Genomic DNA, 15,226 nt, shown 5'->3' with positions numbered 1-15,226 from the left:
TTCCACTGTAGTATTTAACTAGATCTTATTACAAAATAGCCTCCTGATTGCAGTTTTTATCCAAAAAGTTCTCTGTAATTAAGGAAATTAATTTTCCCCTAAAAGACATTTCTCTAGCTATCATCCCATATAAACTAAATGGGCATATTAAAGAAAAAAGACAAATGCTTGACTTCGGGGGTTTGCCTACGACTTGGATAAGCATGATTTTCTTCTGGCCAAGCAGGGAGCAGCTGGACCAGACTGGAGGGAAGGAAGAACAAATTTCCACTCTGACCTCAGTTGGGCACCAGAGTCTTCCCTGTCAGAATGCGGGTGTGGTGCTTCCCACACACCAGCCTCTGACGAAACTCAGCCCAAGGGTGTGGGAAAATGCTGTCTACTTCTGAAAAATCTATGAAGTGCAGACACATCAAAAGCTTCAGAAGACTGTAAAGGGCCAAGGAGACCACTACACCCTTGGAGTTTACAGAAAATGGTCAGCATCACACGTGCCTGAGGTCCAGGGTCAGCTCCCGGCTGCCGCGACGCCGTGAACGCAGCCCTGGCTTCCCCTCTGATGCAGAGAGCTGGTCACTCTGCCGGCAGCACTCAGAGCTCAGAACATTCTAGATGAAAGCAACGTGTTCCTTTTAAAATGGGGAACCGGGGCAGCACAACTGAAGCTCTACGACTGTCTCAACTGCTGGGTTTCGGGGTAGCATTAGGAAATCGTGAGAATCCAAATCTCAATTTCATACAGATTCCAGATTCACTGCAGGTTCCAGAATTTCCTGAAACATTCTTCCAATTTATCACTCAGGATTCCCTTGCCAAAGCTAATAAAGTCTACATTCCTTACGGAAAACCCACCATAAGCACCACCACAAATAAGATCAACTGACGCCCGCCCTTCGCACCAAACATAGAAACTGTTACTCACACAAGACTGTGCTGGAGGCAGCTCTCAGCTGAAGCCCAATCCGTGAGACTTCATTATCCCCATTTTGGATTGAGTGTGAAGACTGTCAGCAAACCAGGGCCCCAGTGTGAAGCAGAGAACAGATCCTCTGATGCCTGCCTGAACATTTCATTCCCACCTCTGTCTTGCATATTGAACACCCTCAGAGCTACTGAGTCACCCACATTTGCAGGTCATTTATCTAGCCACCAGGATAACACAATTATGCGATAAAAATGCCTTCTCAGGGCTTTGTCATACTCAACAAGGAAGCTGAGAAGACTAGGTAAGCGCAAGAAAGGGGGAAGCGTCCTCCAAACAGACAAAAACCAAGGAAAACCGTGCAGAGACTCAAGAGAGAGAGCAGAAACAGAGACCGCTGTAAGCCTTTCAGGTCCTGCTGGCCGTAACCCTGCGTTAGGTGGCACCATTTCCATGGATGCATCCTGCTGGGCCCATTTGAAAGGTCCCACTTGAGAGACATTCACCCCCACTTCCAGCTCCTGCAAGACCCGCTGCAGCCCCACTCCACCCTGGGGGCCGACTGCGCAAGTCTTCCCGGCGAGACCCCTCAGAGCCTGCTCAGTGTCTGAGACTGGGAAGCACCAACAATCCAGAAAGGCACAATCCCGTTCTCCTCGTGCTGCTTTCTGGGTTCCAAGTTGTCTAACGAGTCCTGCATAAACCCCGGGATGGGGAGTCAGCCAGGGCCCAGCAGCACCCAGCTCATGCGCTCCACTCACCCCACAGAGGACAACGGAGGCCCCAGCACGCTCTGTCCGCGGGGCAAGACACCAGAAACAGCCACAGTTCAGGGTTCTGCCACCCGCCCCGCTGCCGTCATTACCTCCTGGGATCTGAATTCTCATTGGTTGCAAAGGTGATCCCACAGCTCCGCTGCCTTAATTACCTGCTGGGATCTGAAATTGCATTGGTTGGAAAGGGGATCTCATTGCTCAAGCACTCCCTGCTGCCTCCTTGCAAACAACATAAAAAATCCAAAACCCCTCTTAAAGAACGTTTACTATAACCCCAAAACAAGACCCATCCCGAGACCAAGGAAGATACACACACACATCTGACACCTGGTGGACGTCAGTGACCGACGCCACGGCTTCCGTGTGGCGTGTGAAGCGGGAGGCCTGTCACGGTGACTCAGGCTGGGGTCTGAATAGGGGTCTTCCAAGCAACTAGGCAACCAGGACGCACACCCCAAAACCCAAGTCCCCGCACTCATATACCTGGCAGAAATGCTGCGTGGCCATCGACACCAGTTGTGAACCAAGACCGATCTGTGTCCTGTGGCCCTCACAACGTCCGTACATGCCTGGGCCCAGCACAGGCCCGCACGGCACCCTGCTCGCCTCCAGTGGGGCTCTCTCCTGCCAAGGGGGATGGCCCTGAAGTCCGTTGAGATTTCCAAAGCTCTACAAAGTCGCCCTTCCTCCTGCTTGTTCAGAAGGCCTAAAGCCCTGAAGACACCAATGAGAATTGACCTAGCCTCTTAAGGCAGCTCAAACACCTAAACACAGGAACGCTGGACCTCTCTGCCCTCGAGAGCAGCCGATAACACACTGGGCTAAGCAGAAGGTACAGATGTCACATCCAGAAGCCAGTGGCGCTCAGGATTGTATTCCAGGAGCCGCCCATGTGAGTCCCTCCAAGGCTTCCAAGTCCCACTTGATTGTTTTCATCGTATCTCTATAACATCAGAGACATTATATCTCATGGTATCTATGAGATCGTCTCTACTTTTATGAGCACATACGCTCCCTGACTTACCACGGGATGAAGCTGTTCCAATAAACCCACGTAAGCTGAAAATATCCTAAATAGAAAGTGCATTTGACATAATAGTTTCAACTTACAACGGGTTCATCCAGAGGCAGCCCATCTTGGGCCAAACAATGCACTGAGTGTGACTAGTTCACACCATCACAAGGTTGAAAAAAAAAAATCACAAATGTAACCATTGGGAGCCAGGGACCATCTGTATTGGGGCTCCTGTCTTCAGAGACAACAGAAACCTCCTCTTAGACAAGAATCACAATTTATAATCCTCAAAATGTTAAACTTAGTTTAACAATCTAGAGGTTCAAACAAAGCCAAAGTAGGCCCACAAGGCCGTTTGTGCCATTCGCTAAGACACATGACTCTGTAATAACCCTCACCACAGCCCCTCAGGGTGGGTCCCAGAGGCGGCTGAGGCTTGTGGCTACGGACACTAACGAAACCAAAATCAGAGTACGCAGTTGCAATCAAGTCATATGACTTCTCCACTAGCATATGCACAAATGTTCATCAGCAAATCTGATCTTTGCTTTACCTCCCTCCCATGACCTAAAAAGGAGTCCACCACACACACCCACACCACTTCAAAAACATAATTAGTACTTGCATTCAATTCTGGGCATTCGGAATAGACCTAATGGGTGATGAAATCTCTCCTCCAACCCATTGCTTAGTCTTCTTAGAGGATGAAGGATTTTGCATAACACAAGTCAAAATATAAAGATCTGCTATAGAAACAGACTTTCAAGTGGTCCTATAGTGATTCAACTAATATACAAAGGACCCAACACACAGCACAGTGCATATTAGAAGAATGATTAATTTGTTCCCCTAAAAATCCTAATATCTACACAGAAAAAATACCCAATACACATTTTATCATTCTTTACCAGTATAGTCATAAAGGAGTATCACAAAAGCAAAAGAACACATTTGGTTTGACTCACAGTTCTAAGTTTAATATAAAATTGCTAAAACCACCAAGACAAACATGACTATGAAATATTTAACAATCTTCACCTAAATTCAAGTCACCATTCAACTACCAATACCTCTGCTCTCCTTATGGGAACTTTCCAAAAGTAAATTCTGGAATTAACAGAACAAAATTTTCTGGTGATAGAAATTAGGAAGAAATTGGTTGAAGGCCGTTCCTTGGCTGTCAAACTTTTTCTCAATAATATTTTGTAAAATAAAAGTGTCAAACAGATCTTTACATTAACTTACAATCTATCAATACTGGAGCAAGCTTTAAATATTAGCCACATTCTGTCAGGGCTGACTAACATTAAATCAGTATCAGTCTCATGTCTTGCAGCATCCACAGCTCATCTTCTTAACACTTAAGATTTCATAATTAACTCAATTAAACAATGTAAGTCATCTCCTTGATCTTTGACATGAAGGGGTAATTTTCCCCCAAAATAGTACCTCTTTCCTTGACATGATTTAATCTGTGGTTAGAGTATTTAACAGGATTTCTTTCCTTCTTAGAAAATAAAATATACACCTTTCCAATATGAAAAACTCTAATAATGCTATAGCTTAACCAAGTCAAAAGCATTTTTTTTTAAGTTAAAAAAAGAAGCTAACTGCATCTTTGGACCTTATGTGAGGTAGTGTCCAGGGTCACTGGGACCCCTGCTTGGCCAGTGTAGCTGGGTACCAATTAAAGACAGAAACCCAAGCATTCACTCAAAGCCCCTTCCCAGCTGTTCATCCTAGTGGAAAAAGTCATGGGTACAAACGAATGCGGCATTCTATAGAGGGCTTTGGGGACAGGCTGCTTGAGAACATCAAAGTGGCTCACGTCCCCCGAGTATAAAGCCAGTGACTGCTCTCAGCTTCCATCCACAGTAGCCAAGGTCTGGAATCACCTGAGTGCCCGTCAACAGAGGATGAAGGGAACGTGGCCCGAACATACACAGGAGCAATACTCCACCACACAGCAGAGAGCCCTGTCATCCACGGCAGCATGGATGGAGTTGGAGGACATTACGTTAAGCAAACGAGCCAAGCAAGGAAACGGCGCATGTTCTCACTCATAAGCAGGAGCTGAGAACAGATCTCGTGGAGGCCAAGAGTAGGTGGTCAACAGGGCCCAGCAGAGCCCACTCATAAGCAGGATGGGCAGAGGCTGGTAACGGGCACAAACACACAGCCTAATGGGAACACGAGACCTACTATTGATAAATCAGCAGGGGGATGGCAGTGGGTCATCTACTGTGGATTTCAAAACAGCTAGGAGAGAATAACTTAACATAATCAGCACAAGGAAAAGAAACTAAAGTGATATCCCAAGTACACAGATTTCATCAATACAGGGGTGAATCAAGGTATCACATGCACTCTGAAAATATGTACATATATTATGTATCAACAGAAACAAAAACCAATGACAGAACCATTTGCGAAGCACGTGCAGGAGAAGAATGGGAAGCCTGACATGGTGTGGCTGTGTGTCCCCACCCAAATCTCATGCTGAACTCTAACCCTGTGTTGGAAGTGAGCCCTGGTGGGAGGTGATTGACTCATGGGGGTGGTTTCTAATGGTTTAGCACAATCCCCCAAGTGCTGTCTTCATGATAGTTCTCCTGAGATCTGGTTGTTTGGAGGTGCATTGCACCTTCCCCTTCACTCTCTCCCCCCTTCCAGCCATGTGAAGACATGCCGGCCTCCCCTTCACTTTCCACTCTGATTGTAAGTTTCCCCAGATGTAGAAGCCTCTACAGCCCACAGAACTGTATGCCGATTAAATATTTTTTCCCTTATTACCCAGCCTCAGATATTTCTTTATAGCAGTGGAACAACAGTACAGTCCTCAGGACCAGCAATGTTTTCCTTCTACCCAGCGGCCAACAAGGTCCCACACCCTAGCTGGTTTTCCAAAGCTTTGCCAGAATGCTGAAGCTGTTTTGGGGATACTAACTTTCCCCATCTCTGGCAAACCAGATGGGGTATCCCATTTGCCTCTTACCACCTTTCTCAGAGAAACCCCACCTCTGAAACAGCCTCCACCAGGGGCCTCCTTCAGCAGCAGCAAAGCTGAGCGTTCCTTGCACTTCCCTTCTTCTGAACAAGTAAACATCTTAAGCTTGTTTTTCCATCTTCCCAGCTCATTGAAAAAAAATCTTATGCTTTCTATTTTCCTAACACACACACATGGAAGAGAAGTGCCGTGAGGGCAGGGGCTCTTGTTTTCTCGGATCTGAGCCTGGCCCTCAAACACTAGCCGAATACTAACACGATATCCAGAGGCAGAAATGCAAATATCCACACGACTTCAAATACCCTAAGGATCTAACAGGCCGAGTGGCCCATGTAGCTATGGTGTGCTGGGCCATTTAACTGGTGTCCAAATCCCTGTCCAAGTGAGCTCTTTAATTTCGAGACTTTTCAGACAGCTGTTTTGTTGTTGTTGTTGTTCTGTTTTGTTTTTATTAAAGGGATATGTTACAGTTATAATCAAGAATATCCCAGGCCGAGTGTGGTGGCTCGTGCCTGCAATCCCAGCACTTTGGGAGGCCAAGGTGAGAGAATCACCTGAGGTCAGGAGTTCAAGACCAGCCTGGCCAATATGTTGAAACCCCGTCTCTACTAATACAAAAATGAACCAGCCATGGTGGCAGGCACTTATAATCCCAGCTACTCAGGAGGCTGAGGCAGGAGAATGGCGTGAACCAAGAGGTGAGGCTGCAGTGAGCCAAGATCGTGCCACTGCATTCCAGCCTGGGCAACACAGCAAGACTGTTTCAAAAAAATAAAAATAAACCAATACTCCCAGTTGGTTCTTCACCAATGTCAGATACATCAGTTTCAAGAAAAATATGAAAGCATGTTTTTAAATTTCAGTGTTGAATTTAACCATATCTTTTAAGAAGATATGAAGATAGAAGTTCCCCAAGGATCGGGGGAGAAAAAAGCAGTTAAGAAAATGTTAAAACCTCAGGAGAAAAACAAGTATGGGTTAAGACCTCAAAGCAAAACTTTTTCTTTGCACTTTGATTCCAAAAGAACAGAGATGCCCAAATTATGAACTCTCCCATCTGCATTTTATATTCGTCTGTGTCCTTTGAAAGGCTGGAGATGGGATCCCAGGTTCCAAAGTGCCTGGCCGTGGCTCACATCAGGCGGCATCTTTCACAGCCGTTTACTCCCCTGACTGTGCCTAGAGAGCTCTGTGGCCCAAGTTACAAAAAAAAAGGTCCTAATTTACTCACGTTCATCACTTTGAGCAGAGTCTCAAGAAATGAGACAAATATTGACACTCCACAGAAGCAAGTACTCTCTTCCAAAAAGTGTCAGGTTCCCATGAGCCAGGCAGCTTGCTTACACAAAGCACAGGCTGACTTGCTGGTTTAATGTTAAATGCATTTAAAATGTTAAGTGATCACACCCCCCTCCCAGTGGGTGTGCGCGTTGAGCTGACTGCAGTAGTGATGCAGACCACGTTCTTTCCTTTGGTTTTGCTTCAAGCAGAGCACCCCACACCCAGGAAGAGGCCGAAGGATGGCATCGAGGTCTAGGACAGATCTAAAGAGAGCTGCAGGCTGACTGCCTCATCTGTAAATAGTCTCTCATTTCAGAGAAAATCACTGAACAGAGTTCATAACACGTGAATTTTTAAAATTCATATTTCTAATTTCATCCCATTAGAACTTTTGAACCTGCACCTCCCACCTAGAGACCATCAGCTCAAGCCGATCACAGCGCAGTGCGATTTTCTATAAATAATGTGCACGCCTGCATCTGAGCTGAGATGTGAATGTCTGGAATTTGCATGCCAGGCCCAGAAGGAACTGCAGCAAGTGTGGGGACACAAGCCGCTAAGGAATCTGATTTGGAGGGAACTGGAGGCAACTAAAACTAGGTCCACTGGTTTTTCTTGGTAAGGTTTGACCAGCCAAACTGTTATCACTGTTGCTAATTCATGGTAAATGGGATGGGGACTTAACAGTAATTAGAGCAATTACAATTACAATGGCACAGATTCCTGAGAATGGAAGAACTGTTGCCCAGGAATAGAGTTCAAGAGGTCCTCCCCATGCTCCGAAGAACATGGCATTTCCACGCACCCCTGCCTTGGTCCCTGGCCACCACCACCCTGATCTCGGCCATCTGATGGCATCAGTCCCCAAAGCTGGAAACACCTGACCTCTTGTCACCCTCCCATCTGCCCTGCCTTCCTCCAGTCCGGGATATTCAGGTTTGCCCACATACAGGACCAGGAAACCAGGGTTATCCCAAACCAGTGCCTGCATTCAAAGTCCTCCATGGCAGCACAATCACCAATGGCCAATACTCCCAGAACCTTCCACCTCAAAACGGGAGCACATCCAGATTCAAGCTGACAATGCTGCATTCTCTTTGCCATGTACACATGGAGGCATGTCAGGTTCCACCTAAAGGTATCAGGTTCCATGCTGGCCAGGAGCCCAAACCTAGTCACTCTGCATGATCTCAATTCACCATCCACAGAGAAGCCTGCAGTTTTCCTCTGGTGCACGGTGTGGATGGTGGATGGTGGATGCATTTCCCCTGAAGACTCGGAGACAGGAGCCTGGCGAAGGAGGTCAGTCACCCCAGCCCCTGCAACACCCAGACGTGCCCCTCTGCTGTCTGCACACAGTACCCAAGTCTAGCAGTGCTGGCTCTGTGGTGGGATCCATCTGGGCCTGCAGAGGACCCAGGGCACAGGAACCGTGCAGCCTGGCTGCAGCCAGAGGCCTAAGGGATCGTCACGAGACTCTCCAGCCTAGGTGCCCTCACCACAGGCAGAGCCATGCAAGAGAGTTGCCTGCTGAACTGGAAACGCTTCAATCTGCTCAGCCAACACAGAAAGACAACAGCCACCTACAGCTGCTGAGCCCCGAAACGTGGCCACTGGGCCTGAAGGATTGAATCTGGAATTTAATCTGTGAAGTTATTTTCAAATGTGTTTAGCTATGTAATCAAATCTTTGTTCTAATTAAATTTAAAGGCGCCTCTGGCTATGGGCTCCCTTGTCGGGCATCACAGCTCCAGGGAGTAAAAATGGGAGAGAGAGGCCCAGAGCCTCTCTGCATTCTCCACGCTAATTCAACAAGTCATCATAAGGCAAGGCACTCCAGCAGGAGAGGTGTACACGGGAAGAACTGGGTTGGCCCTGACAAGCTGACCCCCATGGCATCACAGCTGCCTCAGGCAACAGGTAAAAGACAATGATGCCCACCTGGACAGGCCACCGGATGTGATGATGTACCCCCAAGCCCTAGTCCCACAGCAGCCAGAGACCACCTGCTGCTCGTCCCGGGTGAAACACAAGCCCTGGTCCCACAGCAGCCAGAGACCACCCGCTGCTCATCCCGGGTGAAACAGCAGAGCTACCTGAGCCCTCAAAAGCAGGAAGAATTAAGGAGGCAATTCCCACGACACACATGACACTCCTTGGAGACAGACACAGGGTTCGCTGCGAAAGTGCAGAGGACGGTGCAGTCCCTAGGTGGGCTACTTCTTCCAACGATCAGGAAGAAACCAGATCCATTTCCTTGTAGGAGAATCATTTGTACCGTGATTAGACAGAAGACAGAAGGTGGCTGATATTATCAAATCATCAAGCACCTCACGGCTGCTTCTCCAAGGAAGGCCTGGAAACTTGCAGCCACCCGCGTAGGGGCCGCAGTGTTTACAATGGAGATACGGGTGACCGAGGTCTGGCTTCCTCAGGGAAGCTACATTTGAACTTTCACCACTGAGGAATCGGTCATTTACAGTCACTCACCCTCAATGCAGAAGAGGGCTCAAGACACTGCACCAGACTTCAACACTCAGGGTTAGGGTCAGGGTCAAATTCACAAGTTTTACAACATGTATTTCCTTGGGATGCCAGAAGAGATGCAGCTTCACACCCCCCGACCTCCTTGGTTTGCTTAGCCCCTTCACCAGTGGATCTCACCTACAGATGACACATCCACGCCTCATCCATGGCAGCACAGAAAACCACTTGGAAGACAGCCACTCCCACCAAGCTTCCTGACTTTGGTGTTTAAAATCTGCATCTCATACGTGAGATTACACTCCTCCAAACAAAGACATTGCCACTGTCATTTCACCCAAAAGGGCTTTAGGAAATTGCACGCGGTCCAGACGCCAGAGGTCGCCGGCCACCTTACTCTAGCCTAATTCCTTTGTGCCTGTATGGAGGCTTCACAGATACAGCCCATTAATGACCGTATGAGAAGCTCAGGGCATAGACGAACTCAGTGCTGAATTTTTCCATTTATCACCCTTTTGTTTTGTCCAGAAGACAGCCGAGAAAGGCGGGGGCAGATCATCTTCTCGAGTGTAATGACTCCAGCCACTTCTCTTCACCCCAGGTCACCGCTCAGTCACACACTTTTGAGAAGCCAAAGCAGTTCTGTTCCCTTCACTCTGGGTTCCAAGCACTAAATTCCTCCGTTTTATCAATTAGATTATCAAGCAGCCGTTTGTAATCTGGACTGCAATCTGATACGAAATTTAAAGCTAATTTAGGTTGCAGTAATAGCTCCTATTTACATTATAGATAAGGCATGAATGAAAACTTTAATCTGTTCATAGGACCAACTTTGTAAACAAACCAATTATTCAAGCAATGATTGTCTTCAGTTAGATGCAAATTACTTTGCTCATAAAAGATTTTCCAGTAGGAATTTTTAAATCCATGGTCTGTCTTTCCTGAGCCTGTCTCTGCACCTTCCCCTGAGTGCACAGCAGGACTTCTCAGGGCATCCCATCAGCAGACCCACTGAAGAGAATAAGCCCGCAGCCCCCAGTCCAGGAATCAAGTCTGAGCCCCAGCAGCCCCTCATCCAGCCGGGGCTTCCTCACCAGCACAGCACCCAGGGGTCTTCCAGGTTTAATGCCATGTGTGCGTGGAAAGTAGAGTGCTGGAAAGACCACAGTGGACATTCTACAAATGCAAATTCCCTCCTGGAACAGCCCAGCAACCCTCTGTACCTTCCCCAAAGTACCCATGCTAGGCAGGCGTAGAGTCTAATGGGGGTGCCTAGGAGTCAGCATTTAACATTCTGATGAATAGAAGTTTGAGAGGTCGGTCAGCAAGAGGCTGCCGTGGCCTCCACTCATTTGCAGGCTCTGAAGAGACACAGATTCAGGTAACAGGCCAGACAGGACAAGGATGGGGAGGTGGAGGGCAAATTCCATGGACCACCAACCACCCCGCCATCCCCACTGAGACTCCGTGATTTACGGAGTGACAAAGCCAGGGAGAAAAGATGCCCGCACCACATGAGGGACTGAGATTTCACCTAAAGCATGCAGCATGTGGCTGAGGGCCAAGGTTGGGCAAGCCAGGAGCACAGAATGGGGTTCACAGGCCCAGAGGTGCCCCCCACACCCAGACCCCGTGCAGACCTCCTAAGCACTGCCTGTGTCTCCTGCCTGGTTTATTTCCTTCCCCCCATTCTACTGTGTTTCTCAGCCACCACCCACCACCACACACCCCTCTCTACAAGCTTGGTGGACTTAAAAGAGGGGGGGTAAGATCTGGGCTCTGGGGACAACGTCCTGCCTGAGACATTAGTTCCAACCCACCTAGCTGTGATGTGAGCCCCCGAGATTTCTCAAATGTGAGATGGGAAGGTAACTGAACCCACTCACCAGGACGGCTATGCAGACAGATTACACATAGCCACACTTCGGCGTCCAGCACACGTGGGACCCCAGTCGTGTTGCCCCTGATGGGAATCCCTCTATGCCCCCTCTACTACCAGAGCCAACTCCCAGCAGCAGCTTTGGAGGGTGCATCCTCTATTCCCACTCCACTCACCTCCCATCGCTCCACGCAGTGACCTGCCACGCAGCGGCCAACAGCAAATCCGGCCCCAATGGATAATGGACCACCACCACCACGCCCCCACTTTGGGGCATCTTCCACTTGCAGTTCCGAAGCAGGCCGAGAAACCGCCCTCAAGGGCAGTCACCTGTTCCTTATTGCACGTAATGACCTGCCACGCAGGACCACCAGCAAACCTAGCTCCATCATCCAGGCTCCTGTGGATAACCAAACTCCCACCCCCCGACCGTGGGGCATCTTCCACTTGCGGTTCTGAAGAGGGCCGAGAAACCGCTCTCAAGGGCACTCACCTGTTTCTTATTGCACATAATGGCCTGCCAAGCAGGGCCACCAGCAAACACGGTCCGCCATCCAGGTTCTGGTGGGTAACTGCCTCCCACCCCGCTTCCTCCTGGGGTGTCTGGGAGGCTCAGAAACTGCCCTCCAAGGGCACTCATCTGTTCCTTATTGCACTAATACCTCATTTACAGAAATCCACTTTGACTTCCAGCACTGCAGGTGTGACAATTTAGGAATCCTGCTTGCAAGCTCCAAGAGCTTGAGGTCACGTCCACCTCACCAGCATCCCAGAGACCCAGCACTGTCCCACTCTGTTTAAAATTCCAAACTACTCCTTCAAAATGCTACTGGCATTTGGTTTGCGCATAAAATGCTAAAAACCTTCAAGTGAAACAAATATCTTCAACAGTTTGATATAATGACATGTGAGTTACACATCTGCCAAATTGTAAAGCCTCATGCATTTATAACATTTATGGTCCAATGGTTCATTAATATAAATTACGAGAATCTCCAAGAAACAGGTTTTTTTCTGGCATTAGATGACCAAAGGAAAACTGGGTTCTGGCTGGCTTTCAGGCCTGTAGAGGCAGACATATCTGCTGACACAATCAAGCTCCTTCCCACTGATGTGGCCTCATCCAAGGCCCCTCACCCGGATGCCCGCAGGCCCCTGGAGGAGCAAGATGACCTGCCTACATTTCTCAAATGCACAGCTGTTGCTCACACTGCAGATAGAGTTCAAGGCACGAGCAGGCGACCACGCTAAAAATACCACGCAGCGTCCACGCCAGGTGACGGTGGTTTTCACTCCATCCCAAAGCCCCATGTATGAGTTTAAAGCCATGACTACTAAATAGATTTTTAGACCCTCAAGACAAACTTTGTTTACTTTTATGCAACAAAGTTAAAAGACTATCACTCAGATATAGGCTCTGAAACTGTGGAATAATTATTTGGGAACAGAGCCTCTGCCAGATCAGGATAAGCACTTGGGACAACACCCCATGACCTCGGTCCACACAAACCTATCCAGACCAGAGGCCTCCGGCACTGTAATTTTTGCGGATTTCTGTAAATGAGGTATTAGTGCAATAAGGAACAGATGAATGCCCTTGGAGGGCAGTTTCTGAGCCTCCCAACCACATGGCCACATTAAGGCTGAAGCTGCACCACCTCCAGAAACACTGTCCCTCACCGAGGTGTGCCTGGCTTCTCCCTTTTTCCAGAACTTAACAAAACCTGAAAGTACAGGTCTGTGTAGAAAAAAACAAGCTACTTGCAATTCCTCTTCCCAGTTCAGGCTGTAGGAAGCTCATTTCAGCCCTCACTGTGTTCTGACTGTGGCTTGGTTCCCATAGGAAATAAAGTCAGAATTCCAGTCCCTGTCTCCTGGGCAGTGTGGCAGGCATACATACCTTCAGTTACATGAGGAAAGGCATGGTGAGCCCCTTCCTCCAGTAAAACTGCACAGTTCCCAGAACCCTGATGCCATCCCCCTCACACCACTGTAAACACCTGGACAGAGCACATTTCAATGCGTGCACCTTTGTGGGCTAGTTTTCTATTTTTCCACTAAATCACCCCAAATTTAGCGCCCTAAACACTGACTTATTTTCTCACATTTCTGGAAGCTGGAGTCCAAAACAGATCCCACCAGCTAACGTCGAGGTGTCGGCAGAGCTGGCTCTGGGGAAGCGACCGTCTCCTTGCCCCCACAGCCTCTAGAGGCTTCGGCATCCCCTGGTCCATATGGCACCTACTGTCTTCAGGACCCACAGCGGCCCTGACGGCCCCCCAACAGGAAGACGCAGAATGTCAGGAGCCCAGGCTCTAGTGCTAGGGCCAAACCTCCCCACCCTCCGGATTCCTCACACACTCCCGTGCGAGTTAATATAGATTCCACTTTAACTAGTGTCACCTGTGTAAGGGGTAAGTGCCCAGCTGTGAACTGGTTAATCTCACCCACACAGACCCAGGGAATAAACTCACAGCCATGGACCACTCCACAAGCAATGAGTGACCACCTGCTCGGGGACCTCCACGGCCCAGCAGAGCACTCCGGTGCCTCCCCGTGGACTCAGAGTCTGCAGCGCCAGAGGGCCCTGGATAAAAAAGACAGCTCTCATGTCGGGAGGCACCCACCCGTGGTTGGGTTCCCGGTACTTCAAGTAGCCCAGGTGGACAAGCTGCACCCCGTGCAACTCCATCACAAGAATAATGGCTGCACGTGGCGAGTGCACGGGTGGCCACCCCTCAGTTCAGCTGGCCGTGTTAAGCACATCACCACCGTGACGTCAAATCAGACTCATCTGCTGACACAGTCCAGGCATCGACCCCCAAGAACATTCTGGATCGCAATTCACAGTAATTTTGCGATCAGGGCCACACGTGGCTAAATGTATTTACAGGAGGACGCCACAGCCAATCTGGCTGGATTGAGAGCATTTCCCACTGGACATTCTGACAACACCATTTTATTTGCGCTTTATTAAACTTTTATGGCTTTCTTCTGCCTATCTACTTGATGGGAGTGTTTCTTGTTCTTATGACTGCAGTGATACTTCAGGCTACAACTATCAATGTGTAAAATTAGTTTGGAAGGCACCTTATCATTAAACATTTCACAAGCAAGCAGTCAGAGGCACCTAACCCAGAGGCCTGTTTTCTTCTCTGAGCCAAACCTACCTTGGACTCAAAGAAAACGGCACACGGAGAGGGGCGGGATCTCCAGCACCCATTCCTAGGGGGCCTCCTGGGGAGCAGATATGGAGGGAGAAGCCCTGGGCTATGGCACCGCCGTACTAAAGAAAAATCTATTTGGGTAAATGTAAGCGCCAGACATAAGAGATTAAGCAAGCCATGAAAAGAAACCAATAACCACAGCTTCTCCAAAACAGAACTAAACTCCCTTTAGTTTGAATTGGAAAAGCAGAAGTGATGATCAGGATACAAAAAAAAATGACAAAGTATCTGAACACAGGAGAATAATCAAGGGCCACTGTCTCTTCCTGTGTCAGTGGGAGCCTCGCATCTAAGCTGGATTTACAAGGTTACTACTTTGGACTGAAAGTTATTCCCAACCCTAGTTTGTAAGCAAGTGGAGCAGAACGCTTCAATTATTTCAAGGTTTAGCGGTAAAGCTCTGCAACTCTCACAACCATTTTAATTCGTGTGAATTTTAAAGTGACTCAATCTGTTGGCTGGAGTATCTAACGGCTTAACCACGGGGTCATGGTGGAAAATTATTCCAATTGCTTTTGTTTTCTCTACTGAAGATGCATTTGAATGTTCTTGTAGTTTGCAGTTGGCTGGTTCTGATGTTTGGTCCTGAGGAGGCCCAAGTACCCGGAGAGGAAGAATCTGAAACCTCAAGACAC

This window comes from Macaca nemestrina, chromosome 8, assembly GCF_043159975.1.
Source record: "Macaca nemestrina isolate mMacNem1 chromosome 8, mMacNem.hap1, whole genome shotgun sequence".
Classification (NCBI taxonomy): domain Eukaryota; kingdom Metazoa; phylum Chordata; class Mammalia; order Primates; family Cercopithecidae; genus Macaca; species Macaca nemestrina.
This window is presented reverse-complemented; position numbering follows the sequence as displayed.